This window comes from Passer domesticus, chromosome W (assembly GCF_036417665.1).
Source record: "Passer domesticus isolate bPasDom1 chromosome W, bPasDom1.hap1, whole genome shotgun sequence".
NCBI classification, from domain to species: Eukaryota; Metazoa; Chordata; class Aves; order Passeriformes; family Passeridae; genus Passer; species Passer domesticus.
In genome coordinates this window covers 37778028-37798494 of record NC_087511.1, presented here as the reverse complement: position 1 = coordinate 37798494, position 20467 = coordinate 37778028, and positions in this window count along the sequence as shown.

Sequence of the window (20467 nt, the reverse complement as noted above, 5' to 3'; positions counted from 1 at the left end):
TCCGTGCCATCGGGCCCTGGACACAAACGATGGCCTTTCCCCAGAGAAACAAAAGTCACCAGGCCAGGTTCCTGATGTCAGTTTGCAGGAGGCACTTGGCACTGTCAAACCAGCCACAGTTGCCTGTGGGGGCACCTTGCATCTCGGCAGCATCCGGATCCGTGCGGAATTTCAGCAGGCAGCCGGCCACTCCGGGCCATCGGGCCCTGGACACGAACGATGGCCTTTCCCCAGAGAAACAAAAGTCACCAGGCCAGGTTCCTGATGTCAGTTTGCAGGAGGCACTTGGCACTGTCAAACCAGCCACAGTTTCCTGTGGGGGCACCTTGCATCTGGGAGGTATCCTGCTCTGTGAGGGATTTCAGCAGGCAGCCGGCCACTCCGGGCCACCGGGACCTGGCGATCAACAATCGCCATTCCCCAGAGAAACAAAAGTCACCAGGCCAGGTTCCTGATGTCAGTTTGTAGGAGGCACTTGGCACTGTCAAACCAGCCACAGTTGCCTGTTGGGGCACCTTGCCTCTAGGTCGTATCCCGCTGCGTGTGGAATTTCAGCAGGCAGCCGGCCACTCCGGGCCACCGGGCCCTGGCTATGAACCATGGCCTTTTCGCCAGAGAAACAAAAGTCAACAGGCCAGGTTCCTGATGTCAGTTTGCAGGAGGCACATGGCACTGTCAAACCAGCCACAGTTGCTTGAGGGGGCACCTTTCATCGGGGCGGCATCCTGATCTGTGCGGAATTTCCGCAGGCAGACGGCCTCTCCGGGCCACAGGGGCCTGGCTATGAACCATGGCCTTTAGCCAGAGAAACAAAAGTCACCAGGCCAGGTTCCTGATGTCAGTTTGCAGGAGGCACTTGGCACTGTCAAACCAGCCACAGTTGCTTGAAGGGGCACATTGCCTCTGGCCGGCATACTGATTCGTGCGGAATTTCAGCAGGCAGCCGGCCACTCCGGGCCACCGGGCCCTGGCTATGAACCATGGCCTTTAGCCAGAGAAAAAAAAGTCACCAGGCCAGGTTCCTGATGTCTGTTTGCAGGACGCACTTGGCGCTGTAAAACCAACCACACTTGCTTGAGGGGGCACCTTGCATCTGGGCGGCATACTGATCCGTGCGGAATTTGAGCAGGCAGCCGGCCACTCCGAGCCAACGGGCCCTGGAGAAGAAGGATGGCATTTCCCCAGAGAAACAAAAGTCACCAGGCCAGGTTCCTCATGTCAGTTTGCAGGAGGCACTTGGCTCTGTCTAACCAGTCACAGTTGCTTGAGGGGGCACGTTGAATCTGGGCGGCATCTTGATCTGTGCGGAATTTCAACAGGCAGACGGCCTCTCCGGGCCACCGGGCCCTGGCTATGAACCACGGACTTTCCCCAGAGAAACAAAAGGCACCAGGCCAGGTTCCTGATGTCAGTTTGAAGGAGGCACTTGGCTCTGTCAAACCAGTCACAGTTGCCTGTGAGGGCACCTTGCATCTGGGCGCCATCCTCATCCGTGCGGAATTTCAGCAGGCAGCCGGCCACTCCGGGCCACCGCGCCCTGCTACAAAAAACAATGGTCTTTCCCCTGAGAAACAAAAGGCACCAGGCCAGGTTCCTGATGTCAGTTTGCAGGAGGCACTTGGCACTGTCAAACCAGCCAGAGTTGCTTGAGGGGGCACCATGCATTGGGCCAGCATCCTGATCCGTGCGGAATTTGAGCAGGCAGCCGGCCTCTCCGGGCCACCGGGGCCTGGCTATGAACCATGGCCTTTAGCCAGAGAAACAAAAGTCACCAGGCCAGGTTCGTGATGTCAGATTGCAGGAGGCACTTGGCACTGTCAAATCAGACACAGTTGCTTGGGGGCGCACCTTGCATCTCGGCGGCATACTGATCCGTGCGGAATTTCAGCAGGCAGCCGGCCTCTCCAGGCCACCGGGCCCTGGATATGAACCACGGACTTTCCCCAGAGAAAAAAAAGTCACCAGCCTAGGTTCCTGATGTCAATTTGCAGGAGGCACTTGGCGCTGTCAAACCAACCACACTTGCTTGAGGGGGCACCTTGCATCTGGGCGGCATCCTGATCCGTGCGGAATTTCAACAGGCAGCCGGCCACTTCGGGCCAACGGGCCCTGGAGAAGAAGGATGTCATTTCCCCAGAGAAACAAAAGTCACCAGGCCAGGTTCCTGATGTCAGTTTGAAGGAGGCACTTGGCTGTGTCAAACCAGTCACAGTTGCCTGTGGGGGCACCGTGCATCTCGGAGGTATCCTGATCCGTGCGGAATTTGAGCAGGCAGCCGGCCTCTCCGGGCCACCGGGGCCTGGCTATGAACCATGGCCTTTAGCCAGAGAAACAAAAGTCACCAGGCCAGGTTCGTGATGTCAGATTGCAGGAGGCACTTGGCACTGTCAAATCAGACACAGTTGCTTGGGGGCGCACCTTGCATCTCGGCGGCATACTGATCCGTGCGGAATTTCAGCAGGCAGCCGGCCTCTCCAGGCCACCGGGCCCTGGATATGAACCACGGACTTTCCCCAGAGAAAAAAAAGTCACCAGCCTAGGTTCCTGATGTCAATTTGCAGGAGGCACTTGGCGCTGTCAAACCAACCACACTTGCTTGAGGGGGCACCTTGCATCTGGGCGGCATCCTGATCCGTGCGGAATTTCAACAGGCAGCCGGCCACTTCGGGCCAACGGGCCCTGGAGAAGAAGGATGTCATTTCCCCAGAGAAACAAAAGTCACCAGGCCAGGTTCCTGATGTCAGTTTGAAGGAGGCACTTGGCTGTGTCAAACCAGTCACAGTTGCCTGTGGGGGCACCGTGCATCTCGGAGGTATCCTGATCCGTGCCGAATTTCAGCAGGCAGCCGGCCTCTCCGGGCCAACGGGCCCCGGCTATGAACCATGGCCTTTCGCCCGAGAATCAAAAGTCACCAGGCCAGGTTCCTGATGTCAGTTTGCAGGAGGCACTTGGCACTGTCAAACCAGCCAGAGTTGCCTGTGGGGGCACCGTGCATTGGGCCGGCATCCTGATCCGTGCGGAATTCGAGCAGGCAGCCGGCCTCTCCGGGCCACCGGGCCCTGGCTATGAACCATGGCCTTTAGCCAGAGAAACAAAAGTCAACAGGCCAGGTTCCTGATGTCAGACTGCAGGAGGCACTTGGCACTGTCAAATCAGACACAGTTGCTTGAGGGGGCACCTTGCATCTGGGCGGCATCCTGATCCGTGCGGAATCTCAGCAGGCAGCCTGCCACTCCGGGCCACCGGGCCCTGTCTAAGTACTATGGCCTTTCCACAGAGAAACAAAAGTCACCAGGCCAGGTTCCTGATGTCAGTTTGCAGGAGGCACTTTGCGCTGTCAAATCAGCCACACTTGCTTGAGGGGGCACTTTGCGTCTTGGTGGTATCCTCATCCGTGCGGAATTTCCGCAGGCAGCCGGCCTCTCCAGGCCACCGGGCCCTGGATATGAACCACGGACTTTCCCCAGAGAAACAAAAGTCACCAGGCCAGGTTCCTGATGTCAGTTTGCAGGAGGCACTTGGCACTGTAAAACCAGCCACAGTTGCCTATGGGGGCCCCTTGCATCTGGGATGTATCCTGATCCGGGCGGGATTTCAGCAGGCAGCCCGCCACTCCAGTCCAACAGGCCCTGGAGACGAAGGATGGCCTTTCCCCAGAGAAACAAAAGTCACCAGGCCAGGTTCCTGATGTCAGTTTGCAGGAGGCACTTGGCACTGTCAAACCAGCCACAGTTGCCTGTGGGGGCACCTTGCCTCTGAGTCGTACCCTGCCCCGTGCGGAATTTCAGCATGCAGCTGGCCACTCGGGGCCACCGGGCCGTGGACATGAACCATGGCCTTTCCCCAGAGAAACAAAAGTCACCAGGCCAGGTTCCTGATGTCAGTTTGCAGGAGGCACTTGGCACTGTCAAACCAGCCACAGTTGCCTGTTGGGGCACCTTTCATCTGGGACGTATCCTGATCCGTGAGGGATTTCAGCAGGCAGCCGGCCACTCCGGGCCACCGGGCCCTGGACACGAACGATGGCCATTCCACAGAGAAACAAAACTCACCCGGCCAGGTTCCTGATGTCAGTTTGCAGGAAGCACTTGGCACTGTCAAACTAGCCACAGTTGCCTGTGGGGGCACCTTGCATCTGGGACGTATCCTGATCCGTGAGAGTTTTCAGCAGGCAGCCGGCCACTCCGGGCCACCGGGCCCTGGACACGAACGATGGCCTTTCCCCAGAGAAACAAAAGTCACCAGGCCAGGTTCCTGATGTCAGTTTGCAAGAGGCACTTGGCACTGTCAAACCAGCCACAGTTGCCTGTGGGGGCACCTTGCATCTCGGCGGCATCCGGATCCGTGCGGAATTTCAGCAGGCAACCGGCCACTCCGGGCCACCGGGCCCTGGACACGAACGATGGCCATTCCACAGAGAAACAAAACTCACCAGGCCAGGTTCCTGATGTCAGTTTGCAGGAGGCACTTGGCACTGTCAAACTAGCCACAGTTGCCTGTGGGGGCACCTTGCGTGTGGGAGGAATCCTGATCCGTGCGGAATTTCAGCATGCAGCTGGCCACTCCGGGCCACCGGGCCGTGGACATGAACCATGGCCTTTCCCCAGAGAAACAAAACTCACCAGGCCAGGTTCCTGATGTCAGTTTGCAAGAGGCACTTGGCACTGTCAAACCAGCCAGAGTTGCCTGGGGGGGCTCCTTGCATCTCGGCGGCATCCTGATCCGTGCGGAATTTCAGCAGGCAGCCAGCCACTTTTGGCCACCGGGCCCTAAACACGAACGATGGCCTTTTCCCAGAGAAACAAAACTCACCAGGCCAGGTTCCTGATGTCAGTTTGCAGGAGGCACTTGGCACTGTCAAACCAGCCACTGTTGCCTGTGGGGGCACCATTCATCTGGGAGGCATCCCGATCGGTGTGGAATTTCAGCAGGCAGCTAGCCACTCCGGGCCACGGGGACCTTGCTTTCAACAATCGCCTTTCCCCAGAGAAACAAAACTCACCAGGCCAGGTTCCTGATGTCAGTTTGCAGGAGGCACTTGGCACTGTCAAACCAGCCACAGTTGCCTGTGGGGGCACCTTGCATCTGGGACGTATCCGGATCCGTGCGGGATTTCAGCAGGCAGCCAGCCACTCCGGGCCACCGGGCCCTGGACATGAACGATGGCCTTTCCCCAGAGAAACAAAACTCACCAGGCCTGGTTCCTGATGTCCGTTTGCAGTAGGCCCTTGGCACTGTCAAACCAGCCACAGCTGCCTGTGGTGGTACCTTCGGTCCGGGAGGCATCCTGATCCGTGCGGAATTTCAGCAGGCAGCCGCCACTCCAGGCCACCGGGCCCTGCTCAAGAACGATGGCCTTTACCCTAAGAAACAAAACGCAACAGGCCAGGTTCCTGATGTCAGTTTGCAGGTGGCACTTGGCACTGTCAAACCAGCCACAGTTGCCTGTGGGGGCACCTTTCATCTGGGAGGCATCCTGATCCGTGCGGAATTTCAGCAGACAGCCGGCCATTCCAGGCCACCGGGTCCTGTATATGAACCATATTTCAGTAGATAAACAAAACTCACCAGGCCAGGTTCCTGATGTCAGTTTGCAGGTGGCACTTGACACTGTCAAACCAGCCACAGTTGCCTGTGGTGGTACCTTCGGTCCGGGAGGCATCCTAATTGGTGAGGAATTTCAGCAGGCAGCCGGCCACTCTGGGCCACCGGGCCCTGGACACGAAGGATGGCCTTTCCCCAGAGAAACAAAAGTCACCAGGCCAGGTTCCTGATGTCAGTTTGCAGGAGGCACTTGGCACTGTCAAACCAGCTACAGTTGCCTGTGGGGGCACCTTGCCTCTGGGTCGTATCCTGCTCCGTGCGGAATTTCAGCAGGCAGCCGGCCACTCCTGGCCACCGGGCCCTGGAAAAAAACGATGGCCATTCCACAGAGAAACAAAACTCACCCGGCCAGGTTCCTGATGTCAGTTTGCAGGAGGCACTTGGCACTGTCAAACCAGCCACAGTTGCCTGTGTGGGCACCTTGCATCTGGGAGGTATCCTGATCCGTGCGGAATTTCAGCAGGCACCCGGCCACTCCGGGCCACCGCGCCCTGGACACGAACGATGGTCTTTCACCTGTGAAACAAAACACACCAGGCCAGGTTCCTGATGTCAGTTTGCAGGAGGCACTTGGCACTGTCAAACCAGCCACAGTTGCCTGTGGGGGCACCTTGCGTGTGGGAGGTATCCTGATCCGTGCGGAATTTCAGCAGGCACCCGGCCACTCCTGGTCACGGGGCCCTGGACACGAATGATGGCCTTTCCCCAGAGAAACAAAACTCACCAGGCCAGGTTCCTGATGTCAGTTTGCAGGAGGCACTTGGCACTGTCAAACCAGCCACAGTTGCCTGTGGGGGCACCTTACATCTGCGACGTATCCTGATCCATGCGGAATTTCAGCATGCAGCTGGCCACTCCGGGCCACCGTGCCGTGGACACGAACGATGGCCTTTCCCCTGAGAAACAAAACTCACCAGGCCAGGTTCCTGATGTCAGTTTGCAAGAGGCACTTGGCACTGTCAAACCAGCCACAGTTGCCTGTGGGGGCACCTTTCATCTGGGAGGCATCCCGATCGGTGAGGAATTTCAGCAGGCAGCCGGCCACTCCGGGCTACCGGGCCCTGGCTACGAACGATTGCCTTTCCCCAGAGAAACAAAACTCACCAGGCCAGGTTCCTGATGTCAGTTTGCAGGAGGCACTTGGCACTGTCAAACCAGCCACAGTTGCCTGTGGGGGCACCTTGCATCTGGGAGGTATCCTGATCCGTGCGGAATTTCAGCATGCAGCTGGCCACTCCGGGCCACCGGGCCGTGGACACGAACGATGGCCTTTCCCCTGAGAAACAAAACTCACCAGGCCAGGTTCCTGATGTCAGTTTGCAGGAGGCACTTGGCACTGTCAAACCAGCCACAGTTGCCTGTGGGGGCACCTTGCGTGTGGGAGGTATCCTGATCCGTGCGGAATTTCAGCATGCAGCTGGCCACTCCGGGCCACCGGGCCGTGGACACGAACGATGGCCTTTCCCCTGAGAAACAAAACTCACCAGGCCAGGTTCCTGATGTCAGTTTGCAGGAGGCACTTGGCACTGTCAAACCAGCCACAGTTGCCTGTGGGGGCACCTTGCGTGTGGTTCGTATCCTGCTCCGTGCGGAATTTCAGCAGGCAGCCGGCCACTCCGGGCCACCGGGCCCTGGACAGGAACGATGGCCATTCCACGGAGAAACAAAACTCACCCGGCCAGGCTCCTGATGTCAGTTTGCAGGAGGCACTTGGCACTGTCAAACCAGCCACAGTTGCCTGTGGGGGCACCTTGCGTGTGGGAGGTATCCTGATCCGTGCGGAATTTCAGCATGCAGCTGGCCACTCCGGGCCACCGGGCCGTGGACACGAACGATGGCCTTTCCCCTGAGAAACAAAACTCACCAGGCCAGGTTCCTGATGTCAGTTTGCAGGAGGCACTTGGCACTGTCAAACCAGCCACAGTTGCCTGTGGGGGCACCTTGCGTGTGGGAGGTATCCTGATCCGTGCGGAATTTCAGCATGCAGCTGGCCACTCCGGGCCACCGGGCCGTGGACACGAACGATGGCCTTTCCCCTGAGAAACAAAACTCACCAGGCCAGGTTCCTGATGTCAGTTTGCAAGAGGCGCTTGGCACTGTCAAACCAGACACAGTTGCCTGTGGGGGCACCTTTCATCTGGGAGGCATCCCGATCGGTGAGGAATTTCAGCAGGCAGCCGGCCACTCCGGGCTACCGGGCCCTGGCTACGAACGATTGCCTTTCCCCAGTGAAACAAAACTCACCAGGCCAGGTTCCTGATGTCAGTTTGCAGGAGGCACTTGGCACTGTCAAACCAGCCGCAGTTGCCTGTGGGGGCACCTTGCGTGTGGGAGGTATCCTGATGCGTGCGGAATTTCAGCCTGCAGCTAGCCACTCCAGGCCACCGGGCCGTGAACACGAACGATGGCCTTTCCCCTGAGAAACAAAACTGACCAGGCCAGGTTCCTGATGTCAGTTTGCAAGAGGCACTTGGCACTGTCAAACCAGCCACAGTTGCCTGTGGGGGCACCTTGCCTCTGGGTCGTATCCTGCTCCGAGCGGAATTTCAGCAGGCAGCCGGCCACTCCGGGCCACCGGGCCCTGGACACGAACGATGGCCATTCCATAGAGAAACAAAACTCACCCGGCCAGGTTCCTGATGTCAGTTTGCAGGAGGCACTTGGCACTGTCAACCCAGCCACAGTTGCCTGTGGGGGCACCTTGCATCTGCGACGTATCCTGATCCATGCGGCATTTCAGCAGGCAGCCGGCCACACCGGGCTACCGGGCCCTGGCTACGAACGATTGCCTTTCCCCAGAGAAACAAAACTCACCAGGCCAGGTTCCTGATGTCAGGTTGCAGGAGGTACTTGGCACTGTCAAACCAGCGACAGTTGCCTGTGGGGACACCTTGCGTGTGGGAGGTATCCTGATCCGTGCGGAATTTCAGCATGCAGCTGGCCACTCCGGGCCACCGGGCCGTGGACACGAACGATGGCCTTTCCCCTGAGAAACAAAACTCACCAGGCCAGGTTCCTGATGTCAGTTTGCAAGAGGCACTTGGCACTGTCAAACCAGCCACAGCTGCCTGTGGGGGCACCTTGCATCTGCGACGTATCCTGATCCATGCGGCATTTCAGCAGGCAGCCGGCCACACCGGGCTACCGGGCCCTGGCTACGAACGATTGCCTTTCCCCAGAGAAACAAAACTCACCAGGCCAGGTTCCTGATGTCAGTTTGCAGGAGGCACTTGGCACTGTCAAACCAGCCACAGTTGCCTGTGGGGGCACCTTGCGTGTGGGAGGTATCCTGATCCGTGCGGAATTTCAGCATGCAGCTGGCCACTCCGGGCCACCGGGCCGTGGACACGAACGATGGCCTTTCCCCTGAGAAACAAAACTCACCAGGCCAGGTTCCAGATGTCAGTTTGCAGGAGGCACTTGGCACTGTCAAACCAGACACAGTTGCCTGTGGGGGCACCTTTCATCTGGGAGGCATCCCGATCGGTGAGGAATTTCAGCAGGCAGCCGGCCACTCCGGGCTACCGGGCCCTGGCTACGAACGATTGCCTTTCCCCAGTGAAACAAAACTCACCAGGCCAGGTTCCTGATGTCAGTTTGCAGGAGGCACTTGGCACTGTCAAACCAGCCACAGTTGCCTGTGGGGGCACCTTGCATCTGGGAGGTATCCTGATGCGTGCGGAATTTCAGCCTGCAGCTGGCCACTCCAGGCCACCGGGCCGTGGACACGAACGATGGCCATTCCACAGAGAAACAAAACTCACCAGGCCAGGTTCCTGATGTCAGTTTGCAGGAGGCACTTGGCACTGTCAAACCAGCCACAGTTGCCTGTGTGGGCACCTTGCATCTGGGAGGTATCCTGATCCGTGCGGAATTTCAGCAGGCACCCGGCCACTCCGGGCCACCGCGCCCTGGACACGAACGATGGTCTTTCACCTGTGAAACAAAACTCACCAGGCCAGGTTCCTGATGTCAGTTTGCAGGAGGCACTTCGCACTGTCAAACCAGCCACAGTTGCCTGTGGGGGCACCTTGCCTCTGGGTCGTATCCTGCTCCGTGCGGGATTTCAGCAGGCAGCCGGCCACTCCGGGCTACCGGGCCCTGGCTACGAACGATGGCCTTTCCCCTGAGAAACAAAACTCACCAGGCCAGGTTCCTGATGTCAGTTTGCAGGAGGCACTTGGCACTGTCAAACCAGCCACAGTTGCCTGTGGGGGCACCTTGCGTGTGGGAGGTATCCTGATCCGTGCGGAATTTCAGCATGCAGCTGGCCACTCCGGGCCACCGGGCCGTGGACACGAACGATGGCCTTTCCCCTGAGAAACAAAACTCACCAGGCCAGGTTCCTGATGTCAGTTTGCAAGAGGCACTTGGCACTGTCAAACCAGCCACAGTTGCCTGTGGGGGCACCTTTCATCTGGGAGGCATCCCGAATGGTGAGGAATTTCAGCAAGCAGCCGGCCACTCCGGGCTACCGGGCCCTGGCTACGAACGATTGCCTTTCCCCAGAGAAACAAAACTCACCAGGCCAGGTTCCTGATGTCAGTTTGCAGGAGGCACTTGGCACTGTCAAACCAGCCACAGTTGCCTGTGTGGGCACCTTGCGTGTGGGAGGTATCCTGATCCGTGCGGAATTTCAGCATGCAGCTGGCCACTCCAGGCCACCGGGCCGTGGACACGAACGATGGTCTTTCACCTGTGAAACAAAACTCACCAGGCCAGGTTCCTGATGTCAGTTTGCAGGAGGCACTTGGCACTGTCAAACCAGCCACAGTTGCCTGTGGGGGCACCTTGCGTGTGGGAGGTATCCTGATCCGTGCGGAATTTCAGCAGGCACCCGGCCACTCCTGGCCACGGGGCCCTGGACACGAATGATGGCCTTTCCCCAGAGAAACAAAACTCACCAGGCCAGGTTCCTGATGTCAGTTTGCAGGAGGCACTTGGCACTGTCAAACCAGCCACAGTTGCCTGTGGGGGCACCTTTCATCTGGGAGGCATCCCGATCGGTGAGGAATTTCAGCAGGCAGCCGGCCACTCCGGGCTACCGGGCCCTGGCTACGAACGATTGCCTTTCCCCAGAGAAACAAAACTCACCAGGCCAGGTTCCTGATGTCAGTTTGCAGGAGGCACTTGGCACTGTCAAACCAGCCACAGTTGCCTGTGGGGGCACCTTGCGTGTGGGAGGTATCCTGATCCGTGCGGAATTTCAGCATGCAGCTGGCCACTCCGGCCCACCGGGCCGTGGACACGAACGATGGCCTTTCCCCAGAGAAACAAAACTCACCAGGCCAGGTTCCTGATGTCAGTTTGCAGGAGGCACTTGGCACTGTCAAACCAGCCACAGTTGCCTGTGGGGGCACCTTGCGTGTGGGAGGTATCCTGATCCGTGCGGAATTTCAGCATGCAGCTGGCCATTCCGGGCCACCGGGCCATGGACACGAACGATGGCCTTTCCCCTGAGAAACAAAACTCACCAGGCCAGGTTCCTGATGTCAGTTTGCAGGAGGCACTTGGCACTGTCAAACCAGCCACAGTTGCCTGTGGGGGCACCTTGCGTGTGGGAGGTATCCTGATCCGTGCGGAATTTCAGCAGGCACCCGGCCACTCCTGGCCACGGGGCCCTGGACACGAAGGATGGCCTTTCCCCAGAGAAACAAAACTCACCAGGCCAGGTTCCTGATGTCAGTTTGCAGGAGGCACTTGGCACTGTCAAACCAGCCACAGTTGCCTGTGGGGGCACCTTGCCTCTGGGTCGTATCCTGATCCGTGCGGAATTTCAGCAGGCACCCGGCCACTCCGGGCCACCGCGCCCTGGACACGAACGATGGTCTTTCACCTGTGAAACAAAACTCACCCGGACAGGCTCCTGATGTCAGTTTGCAGGAGGCACTTGGCACTGTCAAACCAGCCACAGTTGCCTGTGGGGGCACCTTGCGTGTGGGAGGTATCCTGATCCGTGCGGAATTTCAGCATGCAGCTGGCCACTCCGGGCCACCGGGCCGTGGACACGAACGATGGCCTTTCCCCTGAGAAACAAAACTCACCAGTCCAGGTTCCTGATGTCAGTTTGCAGGAGGCACTTGGCACTGTCAAACCAGCCACAGTTGCCTGTGGGGGCACCTTGCGTGTGGGAGGTATCCTGATCCGTGCGGAATTTCAGCATGCAGCTGGCCACTCCGGGCCACCGGGCCGTGGACACGAACGATGGCCTTTCCCCTGAGAAACAAAACTCACCAGGCCAGGTTCCTGATGTCAGTTTGCAAGAGGCGCTCGGCACTGTCAAACCAGACACAGTTGCCTGTGGGGGCACCTTTCATCTGGGAGGCATCCCGATCGGTGAGGAATTTCAGCAGGCAGCCGGCCACTCCGGGCTACCGGGCCCTAGCTACGAACGATTGCCTTTCCCCAGTGAAACAAAACTCACCAGGCCAGGTTCCTGATGTCAGTTTGCAGGAGGCACTTGGCACTGTCAAACCAGCCACAGTTGCCTGTGGGGGCACCTTGCGTGTGGGAGGTATCCTGATGCGTGCGGAATTTCAGCCTGCAGCTGGCCACTCCAGGCCACCGGGCCGTGGACACGAACGATGGCCTTTCCCCTGAGAAACAAAACTCACCAGGCCAGGTTCCTGATGTCAGTTTGCAAGAGGCACTTGGCACTGTCAAACCAGCCACAGTTGCCTGTGGGGGCACCTTTCATCTGGGAGGCATCCCGAATGGTGAGGAATTTCAGCAGGCAGCCGGCCACTCCGGGCTACCGGGCCCTGGCTACGAACGATTGCCTTTCCCCAGAGAAACAAAACTCACCAGGCCAGGTTCCTGATGTCAGTTTGCAGGAGGCACTTGGCACTGTCAAACCAGCCAGAGTTGCCTGTGGGGGCACCTTGCGTGTGGGAGGTATCCTGATCCGTGCGGAATTTCAGCATGCAGCTGACCACTCCAGGCCACCGGGCCGTGGACACGAACGATGGCCTTTCCCCTGAGAAACAAAACTCACCAGGCCAGGTTCCTGATGTCAGTTTGCAAGAGGCACTTGGCACTGTCAAACCAGCCACAGTTGCCTGTGGGGGCACCTTGCCTCTGGGTCGTATTCTGCTCCGTGCGGAATTTCAGCAGGAAGCCGGCCACTCCGGGCCACCGGGCCCTGGACACGAACGATGGCCATTCCACAGAGAAACAAAACTCACCAGGCCAGGTTCCTGATGTCAGTTTGCAGGAGGCACTTGGCATTGTCAAACCAGCCACAGTTGCCTGTGTGGGCACCTTGCATCTGGGAGGTATCCTGATCCGTGCGGAATTTCAGCAGGCACCCGGCCACTCCGGGCCACCGCGCCCTGGACACGAACGATGGTCTTTCACCTGTGAAACAAAACTCACCAGGCCAGGTTCCTGATGTCAGTTTGCAGGAGGCACTTGGCACTGTCAAACCAGCCACAGTTGCCTGTGGGGGCACCTTGCCTCTGGGTCGTATCCTGCTCCGTGCGGAATTTCAGCAGGCACCCGGCCACTCCTGACCACGGGGCCCTGGACACGAACGATGGCCTTTCCCCCGAGAAACAAAACTCACCAGGCCAGGTTCCTGATGTCAGTTTGCAGGAGGCACTTGGCACTGTCAACCCAGCCACAGTTGCCTGTGGGGGCACCTTGCATCTGCGACGTATCCTGATCCATGCGGGATTTCAGCAGGCAGCCGGCCACACCGGGCTACCGGGCCCTGGCTACGAACGATTGCCTTTCCCCAGAGAAACAAATCTCACCAGGCCAGGTTCTTGATGTCAGGTTGCAGGAGGCACTTGGCACTGTCAAACCAGCGACAGTTGCCTGTTAGGGCACCTTGCGTGTGGGAGGTATCCTGATCCGTGCGGAATTTCAGCATGCAGCTGGCCACTCCGGGCCACCGGGCCGTGGACACGAAGGATGGCCTTTCCCCTGAGAAACAAAACTCACCAGGCCAGGTTCCTGATGTCAGTTTGCAAGAGGCGCTCGGCACTGTCAAACCAGACACAGTTGCCTGTGGGGGCACCTTTCATCTGGGAGGCATCCCGATCGGTGAGGAATTTCAGCAGGCAGCCGGCCACTCCGGGCTACCGGGCCCTGGCTACGAACGATTGCCTTTCCCCAGTGAAACAAAACTCACCAGGCCAGGTTCCTGATGTCAGTTTGCAAGAGGCACTTGGCACTGTCAAACCAGCCACAGTTGCCTGTGGGGGCACCTTGCGTGTGGGAGGTATCCTGATCCGTGCGGAATTTCAGCATGCAGCTGGCCACTCCGGGCCACCGGGCCGTGGACACGAACGATGGCCTTTCCCCTGAGAAAAAAAACTCACCAGGCCAGGTTCCTGATGTCAGTTTGCAAGAGGCACTTGGCACTGTCAAACCAGCCACAGTTGCCTGTGGGGGCACCTTTCATCTGGGAGGCATCCCGAATGGTGAGGAATTTCAGCAGGCAGCCGGCCACTCCGGGCTACCGGGCCCTGGCTACGAACGATTGCCTTTCCCCAGAGAAACAAAACTCACCAGGCCAGGTTCCTGATGTCAGTTTGCAGGAGGCACTTGGCACTGTCAAACCAGCCACAGTTGCCTGTGGGGGCACCTTGCGTGTGGGAGGTATCCTGATCCGTGCGGAATTTCAGCATGCAGCTGGCCACTCCAGGCCACCGGGCCGTGGACACGAACGATGGCCTTTCCCCTGAGAAACAAAACTCACCAGGCCAGGTTCCTGATGTCAGTTTGCAAGAGGCACTTGGCACTGTCAAACCAGCCACAGTTGCCTGTGGGGGCACCTTGCCTCTGGGTCGTATTCTGCTCCGTGCGGAATTTCAGCAGGAAGCCGGCCACTCCGGGCCACCGGGCCCTGGACACGAACGATGGCCATTCCACAGAGAAACAAAACTCACCAGGCCAGGTTCCTGATGTCAGTTTGCAGGAGGCACTTGGCATTGTCAAACCAGCCACAGTTGCCTGTGTGGGCACCTTGCATCTGGGAGGTATCCTGATCCGTGCGGAATTTCAGCAGGCACCCGGCCACTCCGGGCCACCGCGCCCTGGACACGAACGATGGTCTTTCACCTGTGAAACAAAACTCACCAGGCCAGGTTCCTGATGTCAGTTTGCAGGAGGCACTTGTCACTGTCAAACCAGCCACAGTTGCCTGTGGGGGCACCTTGCCTCTGGGTCGTATCCTGCTCCGTGCGGAATTTCAGCAGGCACCCGGCCACTCCTGGCCACGGGGCCCTGGACACGAACGATGGCCTTTCCCCCGAGAAACAAAACTCACCAGGCCAGGTTCCTGATGTCAGTTTGCAGGAGGCACTTGGCACTGTCAACCCAGCCACAGTTGCCTGTGGGGGCACCGTGCATCTGCGACGTATCCTGATCCATGCGGGATTTCAGCAGGCAGCCGGCCACACCGGGCTACCGGGCCCTGGCTACGAACGATTGCCTTTCCCCAGAGAAACAAATCTCACCAGGCCAGGTTCCTGATGTCAGGTTGCAGGAGGCACTTGGCACTGTCAAACCAGCGACAGTTGCCTGTTAGGGCACCTTGCGTGTGGGAGGTATCCTGATCCGTGCGGAATTTCAGCATGCAGCTGGCCACTCCGGGCCACCGGGCCGTGGACACGAACGATGGCCTTTCCCCTGAGAAACAAAACTCACCAGGCCAGGTTCCTGATGTCAGTTTGCAAGAGGCACTTGGCACTGTCAAACCAGCCACAGTTGCCTGTGGGGGCACCTTTCATCTGGGAGGCATCCTGAATGGTGAGGAATTTCAGCAGGCAGCCGGCCACTCCGGGCTACCGGGCCCTGGCTACGAACGATTGCCTTTCCCCAGAGAAACAAAACTCACCAGGCCAGGTTCCTGATGTCAGTTTGCAGGAGGCACTTGGCACGGTCAAACCAGCCACAGTTGCCTGTGGGGGCACCTTGCGTGTGGGAGGTATCCTGATCCGTGCGGAATTTCAGCATGCAGCTGGCCACTCCGGGCCACCGGGCCGTGGACACGAACGATGGCCTTTCCCCTGAGAAACAAAACTCACCAGGCCAGGTTCCTGATGTCAGTTTGCAAGAGGCACTTGGCACTGTCAAACCAGCCACAGTTGCCTGTGGGGGCACCTTTCATCTGGGAGGCATCCCGATCGGTGAGGAATTTCAGCAGGCAGCCGGCCACTCCGGGCTACCGGGCCCTGGCTACGAACGATTGCCTTTCCCCAGAGAAACAAAACTCACCAGGCCAGGTTCCTGATGTCAGTTTGCAGGAGGCACTTGGCACTGTCAAACCAGCCACAGTTGCCTGTGGGGGCACCTTGCGTGTGGGAGGTATCCTGATCCGTGCGGAATTTCAGCATGCAGCTGGCCACTCCGGCCCACCGGGCCGTGGACACGAACGATGGCCTTTCCCCTGAGAAACAAAACTCACCAGGCCAGGTTCCTGATGTCAGTTTGCAGGAGGCACTTGGCACTGTCAAACCAGCCACAGTTGCCTGTGGGGGCACCTTGCATGTGGGAGGTATCCTGATCCGTGCGGAATTTCAGAATGCAGCTGGCCACTCCGGGCCACCGGGCCGTGGACACGAACGATGGCCTTTCCCCTGAGAAACAAAACTCACCAGGCCAGGTTCCTGATGTCAGTTTGCAGGAGGCACTTGGCACTGTCAAACCAGCCACAGTTGCCTGTGGGGGCACCTTGCGTGTGGGAGGTATCCTGATCCGTGCGGAATTTCAGCAGGCACCCGGCCACTCCTGGCCACGGGGCCCTGGACACGAAGGATGGCCTTTCCCCAGAGAAACAAAACTCACCAGGCCAGGTTCCTGATGTCAGTTTGCAGGAGGCACTTGGCACTGTCAAACCAGCCACAGTTGCCTGTGTGGGCACCTTGCCTCTGGGTCGTATCCTGATCCGTGCGGAATTTCAGCAGGCACCCGGCCACTCCGGGCCACCGCGCCCTGGACACGAACGATGGTCTTTCACCTGTGAAACAAAACTCACCCGGCCAGGCTCCTGATGTCAGTTTGCAGGAGGCACTTGGCACTGTCAAACCAGCCACAGTTGCCTGTGGGGGCACCTTGCGTGTGGGAGGTATCCTGATCCGTGCGGAATTTCAGCATGCAGCTGGCCACTCCGGGCCACCGGGCCGTGGACACGAACGATGGCCTTTCCCCTGAGAAACAAAACTCACCAGTCCAGGTTCCTGATGTCAGTTTGCAGGAGGCACTTGGCACTGTCAAACCAGCCACACTTGCCTGTGGGGGCACCTTGCGTGTGGGAGGTATCCTGATCCGTGCGGAATTTCAGCATGCAGCTGGCCACTCCGGGCCACCGGGCCGTGGACACGAACGATGGCCTTTCCCCTGAGAAACAAAACTCACCAGGCCAGGTTCCTGATGTCAGTTTGCAAGAGGCGCTCGGCACTGTCAAACCAGACACAGTTGCCTGTGGGGGCACCTTTCATCTGGGAGGCATCCCGATCGGTGAGGAATTTCAGCAGGCAGCCGGCCACTCCGGGCTACCGGGCCCTGGCTACGAACGATTGCCTTTCCCCAGTGAAACAAAACTCACCAGGCCAGGTTCCTGATGTCAGTTTGCAGGAGGCACTTGGCACTGTCAAACCAGCCACAGTTGCCTGTGGGGGCACCTTGCGTGTGGGAGGTATCCTGATGCGTGCGGAATTTCAGCCTGCAGCTGGCCACTCCAGGCCACCGGGCCGTGGACACGAACGATGGCCTTTCCCCTGAGAAACAAAACTCACCAGGCCAGGTTCCTGATGTCAGTTTGCAAGAGGCACTTGGCACTGTCAAACCAGCCACAGTTGCCTGTGGGGGCACCTTGCCTCTGGGTCGTATCCTGCTCCGTGCGGAATTTCAGCAGGCAGCCGGCCACTCCGGGCCACCGCGCCCTGGACACGAACGATGGTCTTTCACCTGTGAAACAAAACTCACCAGGCCAGGTTCCTGATGTCAGTTTGCAGGAGGCACTTGTCACTGTCAAACCAGCCACAGTTGCCTGTGGGGGCACCTTGCCTCTGGGTCGTATCCTGCTCCGTGCGGAATTTCAGCAGGCACCCGGCCACTCCTGGCCACGGGGCCCTGGACACGAACGATGGCCTTTCCCCCGAGAAACAAAACTCACCAGGCCAGGTTCCTGATGTCAGTTTGCAGGAGGCACTTGGCACTGTCAACCCAGCCACAGTTGCCTGTGGGGGCACCGTGCATCTGCGACGTATCCTGATCCATGCGGGATTTCAGCAGGCAGCCGGCCACACCGGGCTACCGGGCCCTGGCTACGAACGATTGCCTTTCCCCAGAGAAACAAAACTCACCAGGCCAGGTTCCTGATGTCAGTTTGCAGGAGGCACTTGGCACGGTCAAACCAGCCACAGTTGCCTGTGGGGGCACCTTGCGTGTGGGAGGTATCCTGATCCGTGCGGAATTTCAGCATGCAGCTGGCCACTCCGGGCCACCGGGCCGTGGACACGAACGATGGCCTTTCCCCTGAGAAACAAAACTCACCAGGCCAGGTTCCTGATGTCAGTTTGCAAGAGGCACTTGGCACTGTCAAACCAGCCACAGTTGCCTGTGGGGGCACCTTGCCTCTGGGTCGTATTCTGCTCCGTGCGGAATTTCAGCAGGAAGCCGGCCACTCCGGGCCACCGGGCCCTGGACACGAACGATGGCCATTCCACAGAGAAACAAAACTCACCAGGCCAGGTTCCTGATGTCAGTTTGCAGGAGGCACTTGGCATTGTCAAACCAGCCACAGTTGCCTGTGTGGGCACCTTGCATCTGGGAGGTATCCTGATCCGTGCGGAATTTCAGCAGGCACCCGGCCACTCCGGGCCACCGCGCCCTGGACACGAACGATGGTCTTTCACCTGTGAAACAAAACTCACCAGGCCAGGTTCCTGATGTCAGTTTGCAGGAGGCACTTGTCACTGTCAAACCAGCCACAGTTGCCTGTGGGGGCACCTTGCCTCTGGGTCGTATCCTGCTCCGTGCGGAATTTCAGCAGGCACCCGGCCACTCCTGGCCACGGGGCCCTGGACACGAACGATGGCCTTTCCCCCGAGAAACAAAACTCACCAGGCCAGGTTCCTGATGTCAGTTTGCAGGAGGCACTTGGCACTGTCAACCCAGCCACAGTTGCCTGTGGGGGCACCTTGCATCTGCGACGTATCCTGATCCATGCGGGATTTCAGCAGGCACCCGGCCACTCCGGGCCACCGCGCCCTGGACACGAACGATGGCCTTTCCCCTGAGAAACAAAACTCACCAGGCCAGGTTCCTGATGTCAGTTTGCAGGAGGCACTTGGCACTGTCAAACCAGACACAGTCGCCTGTGGGGGCACCTTTCATCTGGGAGGCATCCCGATCGGTGAGGAATTTCAGCAGGCAGCCGGCCACTCCGGGCCACCGGGACCTGGCTATCAACAATCGCCGTTTCCCTAGAGAAATAAAACTCACCAGGCCAGGTTCCTGATGTCTGTTTGCAGGACGCACTGGGCACTGTCAAACCAACCACATTTGCCTGTGGGGGCACCTTTCATCTCGGCGGCATCCGGATCCGTGCGGAATTTCAGCCGGTAAACGGCCACTCAGCGCCACCGGGCCCTGGACATGAACGATGGCCATTCCACAGAGAAACAAAAGTCGCCAGGCCAGGTTCCTGATGTCAGTTTGCAGGAGGCACTTGGCACTGTCAAACCAGCCACTGTTGCCTGTGGGGGCACCTTTCTTCTGGGAGGCATCCCGATCGGTGTGGAATTTCAGCAGGCAGCCCGCCACTCCGGGCCACGCGGACCTTGCTTTCAACAATCGCCTTTCCCCAGAGAAACAAAACTCACCAGGCCAGGTTCCTGATGTCAGTTTGCAGGAGGCACTTGGCACTGTCAAACCAGCCACAGTTGCCTGTGGGGGCACCTTGCGTGTGGGAGGTATCCTGATCCGTGCGGGATTTCAGCAGGCAGCCGGCCACTCCTGGCCACCGGGCCGTGGACAAGAACGATGGCATTTCCCCTGAGAAACAAAACTCACCAGGCCAGGTTCCTGATGTCAGTTTGCAGGAGGCACTTGGCACGGTCAAACCAGCCACAGTTGCCTGTGGGGGCACCTTGCCTGTGGGAGGTATCCTGATCCGTGCGGAATTTCAGCATGCAGCTGGCCACTCCGGGCCACCGGGCCGTGGACACGAACGATGGCCTTTCCCCTGAGAAACAAAACTCACCAGGCCAGGTTCCTGATGTCAGTTTGCAAGAGGCACTTGGCACTTTCAAACCAGCCACAGTTGCCTGTGGGGGCACCTTTCATCTGGGAGGCATCCCGATCGGTGAGGAATTTCAGCAGGCAGCCAGCCACTCCGGGCTACCGGGCCCTGGCTACGAACGATGGCCTTTCCCCTGAGAAACAAAACTCACCAGGCCAGGTTCCTGATGTCAGTTTGCAGGAGGCACTTGGCACGGTCAAACCAGCCACAGTTGCCTGTGGGGGCACCTTGCGTGTGGGAGGTATCCTGATCCGTGCGGAATTTCAGCATGCAGCTGGCCACTCCGGGCCACCGGGCCGTGGACACGAACGATGGCCTTTCCCCTGAGAAACAAAACTCACCAGGCCAGGTTCCTGATGTCAGTTTGCAAGAGGCACTTGGCACTGTCAAACCAGCCACAGTTGCCTGTGGGGGCACCTTTCATCTGGGAGGCATCCCGATCGGTGAGGAATTTCAGCAGGCAGCCGGCCACTCCGGGCTACTGGGCCCTGGCTACGAACGATGGCCTTTCCCCTGAGAAACAAAACTCACCAGGCCAGGTTCCTGATGTCAGTTTGCAGGTGGCACTTGGCACTGTCAAACCAGCCACAGTTGCCTGTGGGGGCACCT